The following is a 10,432-nucleotide window of genomic DNA, read 5'->3' on the forward strand; positions in this document are numbered from 1 at the left end:
CTTCTCAGATTCCACAGAAACAGTGCTAGCAAATTACTCCATGAAAGGAAAAGTGTAACACTGTGAGTTGAATTCCCACAAAACAAAGCCATTTCTCAGAAGACTTCTCTCCAGTTTTTACCCAAGGATATTTCATTTTTCACCACAGGACTCTATGCCTACGGAATATCAAATTGTAGATACCACAAAAACAGAGGAAACAACCTGCTCAGTATAAAAAGAGTTGTAACTCTGTGAAACGGATTCACACATCACAAAGCAGTTTCTCAGAAATATTCTTTGTAGTTTTTACCTGAGGATATTTCTTTTTTCACCCTGGGCTTCAATGCAATACAAAATATCCCTTCTCAGATTCCACAAAAGCAGTGCTACCAAACAGCTTCATGAAAAGAATGGTGTAACTCAGTGAGGTGAATTCACACATTACAAACAGGTTCTCAGAAAGCTTGTTTCTAATTTTTATCTGAGGATATTTCCTTAGCCACCATAGGCTTCAAAGCAATCAGAAATATCCCTTCTCAGTTTCCACAAAAACAGTGCTAGCAAACGGCTCCATGAAAGAGTAGTGTAACTCTGTGAGATGAATTCACACATCACAAAACTGTTTCTCAGATAACTTCTTTCAACTTTTTAGCTGAGGAAGAATATCTCCTTTGGCACCAAAGGCTTCAAAGCAATCCAAAATATACCTTTTCAGATTCCACAGAAACAGTGCTAGCAAACTGCTCCATGAAAGGAAAAGTGTAACAAGTGACATGAATTCCCGCATCACAAAACCATTTCTCAAAAGACTTCTCTCCAGTTTTTATCGGAGGATATTCCCTTTTTCACCATAGGACTCCATGTCCTCAGAATATCAAATTGCAGACTCCACGAAAACAGAGTTAGCAACCTGCTCAGTATAAAGAAAGTTTTAACCCTGTGATATGAATTCACATATCACAAAGCAGTTTCTCAGAAATATTCTTTGTAGTTTTTATCTGAGGATATTTCCTTTTTCACCATGGGTTTCAAAGCGATACAAAATATCCCTTCTCAGATTCCACAAGAGCAGTGATACCAAACAGCTCCATGAAAAGAATGGTCTAACTCAGTGAGATGAATTCACACATCACAAAGCAGTTTCTCAGAAAGCTTCTTTCTAGTTTTTACCAGAGGTTACTTCCTTTTTCACCATAGGACTCAATGCCCTAAGAAAATCCCACTGCAGATTCCATGAAAACAGAGTTGGCAAACTGCCCAATGTAGAGAAGGTGAAACTCTGTGAGATGAATTCACTCGACACAAAGTAGATTCTCAGAAGGCTTCTTTCCAGTTTTTATCTGAGGATATTTCATTTTTCACCATAGAACTCAGTGCCCTCTGAATATCCCATGGCAGATTCCAAGAAAACAGTTAGCAAACTGCTCAATGTAAAGAAAGGTGTAACTCTGTGAGATGAATTCACACATAAAAAGCAGTTTCTCAGAAAATTTCTTTCTAGTTTTTTTCTGAGGAGGTTTCTTTTTCCACCATGAGCTTTAGTGCAATACAAAATATCCCCTCTCAGTTTCCACAACGCAGTGCTACCAAACTACTCCATGAAAGGAATGGAGTAACTCTGAGATGAATTCACACATCACAAAGCAGTTACTCAGAAAGCTTCTTTCGAGTTTTTATCTGAGGATATTTCCTTTGCCACCATAGGCATCACTGTCTTCCAGAATATCAAATTGTAGATTCTGTGAAAACAGTGTTAATAAACTGCTCAATGAAAGAGTGGTGTAACTCTGTGAGATAAATTTGCACATCACAAAGCAGTTTCTCCAAAGGTTTCTCTCCAGTATTTGCCTGAAGATATTTCCTTTTTCACTATAGCACTCAATACGCTCGCAATATCCCATTGCAGAATAAACAAAAACAGTGTTATAAACTGCTCCACGAAAAGTAAGGTGTAACTCTGTGAGATGAATTCACACATCACAAAGCACTTTCTTAGGAAGCTTGTTTCCAGTTTTTATCTGTGGATATTTCCTTTGCCATGATAGGATTCAAAGCAATCAGAAATATCCTTTGTCAGCTTCCACAAAAACAGTGCTAGCAGACGGCTCCATGAAAGATTTGTGTAACTCTGTGAGATGAATTCACACATCACAAAGTAGTTTCTCAGAAAGCTTCTTTTAAGTTTTTATCTGAGGTTGTTTCCTTTATTATCATCGGCCTCAATACCCTCCCGAATATCCCATTGCAGATTCCACGAAAATAGTGTTAGCAAATTGCTCAATCAAGAGAAAGGTTTAACTCTATGAGATGAATGCCCATATCACAAAACAGTTTCTGAGAAAGCTTTTCTCCATTTTTAATCTGAAGTTATTTCCTGTTTCACCATAGGCCTCTAGGCGCTCCTGATTATCCTTTGCAGATTCCACAAAAACAGTGCTGCCAAAGTGCTCAATGAAAACAAAGGTTTAACTCTGTTAGATGAAATCCCACATCACAAACCAGTTTCTTGGAAAGCTTCTTTATAGTTGTAATCTGAGGATATTTCCTTTTTCACCATAGGCTTCAATGCACTACAAAATATCCCTTCTGAGATTCCACAAAAACATTGATGCCAAACTCCTGTTTGACAGAAAGGTATAACGCTATGAGAAGAATGCACACATCACTAAGGAGTTTCTCAGAAGGCTTCTGTTCAGTTTTCATTTGAAGATATTTCCTTTTTCAGCATAGGCCTCAATGTGCTCCCAAATATGCCATTGTAGATTCCACAAAAACAGTGCTACCATACTGCTCAATGAAAAGAAAGGTTTACATTTGTGATATGAATTCAAACATCACAAACCAATTTCTCAGAAAGTTTCTTTGTAGTTGTAATCTGAGAATATTTCCTATTTCCCCATAGGCGTCAATGCACTCCAAAATATCCCTTCTGAGATTCCACAAAAACATTGACGCCAAACTACTCCCTCAACAGAAAGGTGTAACTCCATGAAATGAATGCACACATCACAAAAGGAGTGTCTCAGAATTCTTATTTCCAGCTATTGTCTCAGGATGTTTCCTTTTTCACAGTAGGCCTCAATGGGCTACTGAATACCCCACTGCAATTTTGCAAAAACAGTATTATCAAACTGCTCAATGAAAAGAAAGGTGTAACTCTGTGAAATGAATTCACACATCACAAACCAGTTTCTCAGAAAGCTTCTTTGTACTTTTCATCTGTGGGTATTTCATTTTTCACCATATGCTTCAATTCACTTCAAAATATCCCTTCTCATATTCCACAAAAACAGTGATGCCTCACTGTTCACATAGGCTTCAGACTGCTCCCAAATATCCCTTTGCAGATTCCACACAAACAGTGATACCAAACTGCTCAATGAAAAGAAAAGTTTACCTCTATGAGGTGAATTCTCACAACACAAAGTAGCTTTTTGGAAAGCGTTTATATAATTTTTATCTGAGGATATTTCCCTTTTCAACATAGACTTCAATCCGCTCCCAAATATCCCTTCTCATATTCCACAAAAACAGTGATTCCAAACTGCTTAATCAAAATAGATGTTTAACACTAAAAGATGAATTCACACATCACAAATCAATTTCTCAGAAAGCTTTTCTTCAGTTTTTATCTGAAGATATTTCCTTTTTCACCATAGGCCTCAATGTGCTTCTGAAGATCCCTCTGCAGATTCCATAAAAACATTGTTACCGTACTGCTCAATGAAAAGAAAGGTTTAACTCTGCAAGATGAATTCACACATCAAAAAGCAGTTTCCTGCAAAGCGTCTTTCCAGTTTTTGTCTGAGGATATCTCCTTTTCACCATAGGCTTCAATGCACTACAAAATATCCCTTCTGAGATTCCACAAAAACATTGATGCCAAACTCCTGTTTGACAGAAAGGTATAACGCTATGAGAAGAATGCACACATCACTAAGGAGTTTCTCAGAAGGCTTCTGTTCAGTTTTCATTTGAAGATATTTCCTTTTTCAGCATAGGCCTCAATGTGCTCCCAAATATGCCATTGTAGATTCCACAAAAACAGTGCTACCATACTGCTCAATGAAAAGAAAGGTTTACATTTGTGATATGAATTCAAACATCACAAACCAATTTCTCAGAAAGTTTCTTTGTAGTTGTAATCTGAGAATATTTCCTATTTCCCCATAGGCGTCAATGCACTCCAAAATATCCCTTCTGAGATTCCACAAAAACATTGACGCCAAACTACTCCCTCAACAGAAAGGTGTAACTCCATGAAATGAATGCACACATCACAAAAGGAGTGTCTCAGAATTCTTATTTCCAGCTATTGTCTCAGGATGTTCCCTTTTTCACAGTAGGCCTCAATGGGCTACTGAATACCCCACTGCAATTTTGCAAAAACAGTATTATCAAACTGCTCAATGAAAAGAAAGGTGTAACTCTGTGAAATGAATTCACACATCACAAACCAGTTTCTCAGAAAGCTTCTTTGTACTTTTCATCTGTGGGTATTTCATTTTTCACCATATGCTTCAATTCACTTCAAAATATCCCTTCTCATATTCCACAAAAACAGTGATGCCTCACTGTTCACATAGGCTTCAGACTGCTCCCAAATATCCCTTTGCAGATTCCACACAAACAGTGATACCAAACTGCTCAATGAAAAGAAAAGTTTACCTCTATGAGGTGAATTCTCACAACACAAAGTAGCTTTTTGGAAAGCGTTTATATAATTTTTATCTGAGGATATTTCCTTTTTCACCATAGGCTTCAATGCACTCCCAAATATCCCTTCTCATATTCCACAAAAACAGTGATTCCAAACTGCTTAATCAAAATAGATGTTTAACACTAAAAGATGAATTCACACATCACAAATCAATTTCTCAGAAAGCTTTTCTTCAGTTTTTATCTGAAGATATTTCCTTTTTCACCATAGGCCTCAATGTGCTTCTGAAGATCCCTCTGCAGATTCCATAAAAACATTGTTACCGTACTGCTCAATGAAAAGAAAGGTTTAACTCTGCAAGATGAATTCACACATCAAAAAGCAGTTTCCTGCAAAGCGTCTTTCCAGTTTTTGTCTGAGGATATCTCCCTTTTCACCATAGGCTTCAATGCACTCCCAAAATCCCTTCTCATATTCCACAAAAAGAGTGATTTCAAACTGCTCAATCAAAAGAGACACTTAACTCTATGGAATGAATGCACAAATCACAAAGCAGTTTCTCTGAGAGCTTCTTTCCAGTGGTCATCTGAATATATTTCCTTCTTCTCCATAGGCCTCAAGGTGCCACCAAAAATCCATTTGTGTATATGTCAAAGATAGTGTTCCCAATGCGCAATATAAAGAGAGGCTTAACTCCACAAGATGAAAGTAAACATCACAAAGCACTTTCTCAGAAAGCTTCTTTCATTTATTTTTTAATTTATTATTATTATACTTTAAGTTCTAGGGTACATGGGCATAAAGTGCAGGTTTGTTACATATGTATACTTATGCCATGTTGGTGTGCTTCACCCATCAACTCGTCAGCACCCATCAATTCGTCATTTACATCAGGTATAACTCCCAATGCAATCCCTCCCCCGCCCCCCTCCCCATGATAGGCCCCAGTGTGTGATGTTCCCCTTCCCGAGTCCAAGTGATCTCATTGTTCACTTCCCACCTATGAGTGAAAACATGCGGTGCTTGGTTTTCTGTTCTTGTGATAGTTTCTTAAGAATGATGGTTTCCAGCTGCATCCATGTCCCTACAAAGGATGCAAACTCATCCTTTTTTATGGCTGCATAGTATTCCATGATGTATATGTGCCACATTTTCTTAATCCAGTCTGTCACAGATGGACATTTGGGTTGATTCCAAGTCTTTGCTATTGTGAAGAGTGCCGCAATAAACATACGTGTGCATGTGTCTTTAGAGCAGCATGATTTATAATCCTTGGGTATATACCCAGTAATGGGATGGCTGGGTCATATGGTACATCTAGTTCTAGATCCTTGAGGAATTGCCATACTGTTTTCCATAATGGTTGAACTAGTTTACAATCCCACCAACAGTGTAAAAGTGTTCCTATTTGTCCACATCCTCTCCACCACCTATTGTTTCGTGACTTTTTAATGATTGCCACTCTAACTGGTTTGAGATGGTATCTCATTGTGGTTTTGATTTGCATTTCTCTGATGGCGAGTGATGATGAGCATTTTTTCATGTGTCTGTTGGCTGTATGAATGTCTTCTTTTGAGAAATGTCTGTTCATATCCTTGCCCACTTTTTGATGGGGTTGTTTTGTTCTTGTAAATTTCTTTGAGTTCTTTGTATGTTCTGGATATTAGCCTTTTGTCAGATGAGTAGATTGCAAAAATTTTCTCCCATTCTGTAGGTTGCCTGTTCACTCTGATGGTAGTTTCTTTTGCTATGCAGAAGCTCTTTAGTTTAAGTAGATCCCATTTGTGAATTTTGGCTTTTGCTGCCATTGCTTTTGGTGTTTTAGAGATGAAGTCCTTGCCCATGCCTATGTCCTGAATGGTACTACCTAGATTTTCTTCTAGGGTTTTTATGGTATTAGGTCTAACATTTAAGTCTCTAATCCATCTTGAATTAATCTTTGTATAAGGAGTAAGGAAAGGATCCAGTTTCAGCTTTCTACTTATGGCTAGCCAATTTTCCCAGCACCATTTATTAAATAGGGAATCCTTTCCCCATTTCTTGTTTTTCTCAGGTTTGTCAAAGATCAGATGGCTCTAGATGCATGGTATTATTTCTGAGGACTCTGTTCTGTTCCATTAGTCTATATCTCTGTTTTGGTACCAGTACCATGCTGTTTTGGTTACCATAGCCCTGTAGTATAGTTTGAAGTCAGGTACCATGATGCTTCCAGCTTTGTTGTTTTGACTTAGGATTGTCTTAGTAATGTGGGCTCCTTTGTGGTTACATATGAACTTTAAAGCAGTTTTTTATAATTCTGTGAAGAAACTCATTGGTAGCTTGATGGGGATGGCATTGAGTCTATAAATAACCTTGGGCAGTATGGCCATTTTCATGATATTGATTCTTCCTATCCAAGAGCATGGTATGTTCTTCCATTTTTTTGTGTCCTCTTTTATTTCACTGAGCAGTGGTTCGAAGTTCTCCTTGAACAGGTCCTTTACATCCCTTGTAAGTTGGATTCTTAGGTTTTTTATACTATTTGAAGCAATTGTGAATGGAAGTTCATTCATGATTTGGCTCTCTGTTTGTCTGTTACTGGTGTATGAGAATGCTTGTGATTTTTGCACATTAATTTTGTATCCTGAGACTTTGCTGAAGTTGCTTATCAGCTTAAGGAGATTTTGGGCAGAGACAATGGGGTTTTCTAAATATACAATCACGCCATCTGCAAACAGGGACAATTTGACTTCTTCTTTTCCTAACTGGATACCCTTGATTTCTTTCTCTTGCCTGATTGCCCTAGTCAGAACTTCCAACACTATGTTGAATAGGAGTGGTGAGAGAAGGCATCCCTGTCTTGTGCCAGTTTTCAAAGGGAATTTTTCCAGGTTTTGCCCATTCAGTATGATATTGGCTGTGGGTTTGTCATAAATAGCTCTTATTATTTTGAGATATGTTCCATCAATACCGAATTTATAGAGCGTTTTTAGCATGAAGGGCTGTGGGCAAAAGATATAAATAGACATTTCTCAAAAGAAGATATTCATACAGCGAACAAACACATGAAAAAATGTTCATCATCACTGGCCACCAGAGAAATGCAAATCAAAACCACAATGAGATACCATCTCACACCAGTTAGAATGGTAATCACTAAAATGTCAGGAAATAACAGGTGCTGGAGAGGATGTGGAGAAATTGGAACACTTTTACACTATTGGTGGGATTGTAAACTAGTTCAACCATTATGGGAAACAGTATGGGAATTCCTCAAGGAAATAGAACTAGAAATGCCATATGATCCAGCCATCCCATTACTGAGTATATACCCAAAGGGTTATAAATCATGCTGCTATAAAGACACATGCACACATATGTTTATTGTGGCACTATTCACAATAGCAAAGACTTGGAATCAACCCACATGTCCATGAGTGACAAACTGGATTAAGAAAATGTGGCACATATACACCATGGAATGCTATGCAGCCATAAGAAAGGATTAGTTCATGTCCTTTGTAGGGACATGGATGCAGCTGGAAACCATCATTCTCAGCAAACTATCACAAGAACAGAAAACCAAACACCGCATGTTCTCACTCATAGGTGGGAACTGAACAATGAGATCAGTTGGACTCTGGAAAGGGAACATCACACACCGGGGCCTATCATGGGTAGGGGGATAGGGGAGGGATTGCATTAGGAGTTATACTTGATGTAAATGACGAGTTGATGGGTGCTGATGAGTTGATGGGTGCAGCACACTAACATGGCACAAGTATACATATGTAATAAACCTGCACGTTATGCACATGTACCCTAGAACTTAAAGTATATATTAAAAAAAGTTTAAAACCACACACACACACACAAATATACGCGAAGGGAAATTTGGGAGCACTTTGAGCCCTGGAAGAAAAAGAAAATATCTTGAAATAAATACTAGAAAGTAGCTTTCAGAGAAACTGCTTTCTCTTGTGTACTTTCATCTCACAGAGCTAAACATTTGCTTGGAATCCCCAGTTTGGAAACACTGCTCTTGCCCATTCTATAAATGCACATTTGGGAGCTCACTGAATCTAATGGTGAAAAAGTGAATATCTCATGATAAAAACTACAAAGAAGCTCTCTGAGGAACTGGCTTGTGAAGTGTGGTTTCATCTCACAGAGATAAACATTTCTTTTAATTTAGTAGTTTTGTATCACTGGTTTTGTAAAATCTGCATAGGGATATTGGGGAGTACATTGACACATATGGAGAAAAAGAAAACATCTTTAGATAAAAACAAGAAAGAAGATTTCTGAGAAAATGCTTTGTGATGTGTACATTTATCTCAAAGAGTTAAACCGTTCTGTGGATTCAGCAGTTTGGAAACACTGTTTTTGTAGATGGATATTTGGGAGGGCCTTGTGGCTTTTAATGAAATAGGAAACATTTTCAGATAAAGAGTACAAAGAAGCTTTGTGAGAAACTACTTTGTGACGTTTGCATTCATTTCAAGGAGTTAAACATTTCTTTGGAATCAGAAGTTTGGAAAAAACATTGTTGTCCATTCTGCAAATAGACGTTTGTGAGCTCTCTCAGGCCAATGGCAAAAAAGTGAATATCCAAGTATTAAAACTAGAAGGAAGCTATCTGAGAGACTGCTTTGTGATTTTTGCATTCATTTCACAGAGTTAAACTTTCTTTTCATTCAGCTGTTTGGAAACTCTGCTTTATAAAATCTGCATAGAGACATTGGGGGGCACATTAAGGACTATGGTGAAAAAGGAAACGTGTTCATATAAAAAGTACCAACAAGTGTTCTGAGGAACTGCTTTGTCATGTGTTAATTCATCACACATAGGTAAACTTTTATTTGGATTCAGGAGTTTGGAAACCATGTTTTTGTCCATTCTGTTAGTGGATATTTGGGAGCTCGTTGAGGGCAAAGGTGTAAAAGGGAATATATCAGGATAAAAACTAGAAGGAAGCTATCTGAGAAACCACTTTGTGATGTGTGCATTCATCTTGCAGAGTTATATATTTCTTCTCATTCACCTGTTTGGAAATACTGTTTTTGTAGAACCTGCAAAGTGATATTTGTGAGTGCAATGAGACGTATGGTGAAAAAAGAAACATCTTCAGATTAAAAGTAGAAAGAAGCTTTCTGACAAACTGCTTTGTAATGTGTCCATTCATCTCACGGAGTTAAACCTTTCTTTGTATACAACAGTTTGGAAACACTGTCTGTGTCCATTCTGGGAATGGACATTCGTGAGCTCACTGAGGCCAATGGCAAAAAACGAATATCCCAGGATAAAAACTAGACTGAAGCTATCTGAGAAAGTGCTTTTTAATGTGTGTATTCATCTCGTAGAGTTAAGCTTTTCTTTTCATTCAGCAGTTTGCACACAGTGTTTTTGTATAATCTGTGAAGGGCTTTTTGGAAATGCTTGGATGCCTATGGTCAAAAATTTAACATCTTCAGATATAAAGTAGAAAGAAGCTTTCTGAGAAACTGCTTTATGATGTGTGCATTCATCTCACAGAGTGAAACTTTTCTTTGGATTCAGCAGTTTGGAAACATTGTTTTTGTTCATTCTGTGAATGGACATTTGGGAGACCTTTGAGACCCATGACGGAAAAAGAAATATCACAGGATAAAAACAAGAAGAAATCTACCTGAGAAACCGTTTTGTGTTGTGTGCGTTCATCTCACTGAGTTAAACCTTTCTTTCATTCAGCAGTTTGGAAATTTTGTTATTGTGTAACCTACGAAGGGATATTTGGGAGTGCATTGAGGGCAATGGTGTAAAAGGGAACAT

Source organism: Trachypithecus francoisi, unplaced genomic scaffold (genome assembly GCF_009764315.1).
Source record: "Trachypithecus francoisi isolate TF-2019V2 unplaced genomic scaffold, Tfra_2.0 Contig00127, whole genome shotgun sequence".
In the NCBI taxonomy this organism is placed as follows: Eukaryota; Metazoa; Chordata; class Mammalia; order Primates; family Cercopithecidae; genus Trachypithecus; species Trachypithecus francoisi.